A 2,392-nucleotide genomic window follows, 5' to 3' on the forward strand; every position below is an offset into this window, starting at 1 on the left:
ACGCATGCAAAACGACACACTATTCAGCGTTAGCACAAAGCACAAGTTAGCACGCTTGGGGGAAAAATGATTAAGGCTCATTAATGAATGTCTAATCCCAACAGTATGCACATTGCTCGAGGAGATCTCAAATGTTTCCCCTTTGATTTTCTTCTGGACAGCTGTCTAGAAGTTCTAGGGTTAGACGCTAAGTGCTCCACGTGTTGATGTATCTGATCTTTAGGAATACCAAAGGGTTGGTTCCTGGAGATTTCTAACTCAGATATCTTCTTAACTGGTAGAAGTATCAGAGTCAGAGGCAGAAACACATTTGTTTATGTCAGAGTCTCATTTTACATCTTCAGAGCCACACTTCATTCAGGGCAATTTTGAATGTTCAGATTTTCTAAGATAAAAAGAAATCTATCTTCAGCTAGAGGCTTAGTAAAGATATCTGCCCATTGATGATCTGTATCAATGAACTTCAATGTTACTATCCCTTTCTGAACATAGTCTCTGATAAAATGATGTTTTATTTCAATGTGTTTAGCTCTGGAATGTAGAATGGGATTCTTACTTAGACAAATGGCAGCAGTATTATCATAGAAGATAGGAATGTTACTCTCAAAGATTTGCAGATCTTCTAACTGATGCTTCATCCAGAGCATCTGAGTTGTGCACAGTGATGCTGAGATATATTCCGCTTCTGCAGTTGATAGAGCGATAGTTGACTGTCTTTTGCTAGCCCAGGATATTAGATTGTTTCCCAGAAGCTGGCAATTTCCAGATGTGCTTTTCTGTTCTAGTCTATCTCCTGCATAATCTGCATCACAGTAACCCGAAATTCTATACTCTGATGTTTTCTTATACATCAGGCCCAGGTTAGGAGTTCCTTTCAGATACTTAAGAATTCTCTTAACTGCTGTTAAATGAGATTCTCTAGGATCTGATTGGAATCTGGCACAGAGACAGACACTAAAGAGAATATCAGGACGAGTAGCAGTCAGATAGAGAAGAGAGCCTATCATACCTCGATAGAGCTTCTGACAAACCTTTGCGCTTACTTCTTCCTTTTCAAGAATGCATGTTGGATGCATTGGAGTTTTTGCAGAGTTGCAGTCAGCCATGTCAAATTTCTTCAGAACATCTTTAATATATTTGCTTTGATGAACATATGTAACTTCTGAAGTTTGGTTAATTTGAATTCCCAGAAAGAACTTTAGTTCTTGCATTAAGCTCATTTCAAATTCTGCCTGCATTAACTTAGAGAATTCTTGACAAACAGAGGCGTTAACTGAACCAAAAATAATATCATCAACGTATATCTGGCATATCATGAGATCATTGTTAAGGTTCTTACAGAAGAGTGTGGAGTCAACTTTCCCTCTGATAAAATTGTGTTCCAGAAGAAAATTGCTTAAACGTTCATACCAAGCTCTGGGAGCTTGTTTAAGTCCATATAAAGATTTTTTAAGTTTAAAAACATGTTCTGGAAAATTTGGATTTTCAAAACCTGGAGGTTGGTTGACATACACTTCTTCTGATATATAACCATTAAGGAATGCACTCTTGACATCCATTTGATATAATTTAATAGAATGGTTAATAGCAAAAGATACAAGAAGACGAATAGATTCTAACCTTGCGGCTGGAGCAAAAGTTTCATTATAATCAATACCTTCTTGTTGACTATAACCTTGAGCTACCAGTCGAGCTTTGTTTCTGACGACTTCTCCTTTCTCATTCAGCTTGTTTCTGAATACCCATCTGGTTCCAATAACGTGAGTGCCTCTGGGCTTTGGAACAAGATCCCAGACATCATTCTTTGTGAATTGATCTAATTCTTCTTGCATGGCTGAAACCCAGTCGTTATCTTGAAGTGCTTCATCACAGGACGTAGGCTCAATCAGAGACACTAGTCCCAGAGGAGTATCTTCAGAGGTCCTGAAGGTAGATCTGGTTCTAACAGGTTCGTCTTTGTTTCCCAGAATCAAATCTTCAGATACATTGATACGACTTTTAACTTTCTTTGGGATTTCTGGGGATTTAATTTCTTCAGAGTTCTGAGTGACAGTTGCTTCTGGAGTTTTATCAGATCCTGCAAGAGTGATTTCTAAATCTGCAAAACTTTCAACTAGCTTTGACTTTTCAGGGTCAAGCTTATCATCAAATCTGACATGAATTGATTCTTCCACAATTTTGGTTTCTGTGTTGTATACTCTATAACCTTTAGAGCGTTCTGAGTATCCTAACATAATACCTTTCTGTGCTTTGGAATCGAACTTGTTCAGATGTTCTTTAGTATTTAAGATAAAGCAAGAACATCCAAAAGGATGAAAATATGAAATGTTTGGTTTTCTTCCTTTACACAGTTCATAGGGAGTCTTTTCCAGAATAGGTCTTATAGAGATTC

This window comes from Lathyrus oleraceus, chromosome 1 (genome assembly GCF_024323335.1).
Source record: "Lathyrus oleraceus cultivar Zhongwan6 chromosome 1, CAAS_Psat_ZW6_1.0, whole genome shotgun sequence".
NCBI lineage: Eukaryota > Viridiplantae > Streptophyta > Magnoliopsida > Fabales > Fabaceae > Lathyrus > Lathyrus oleraceus.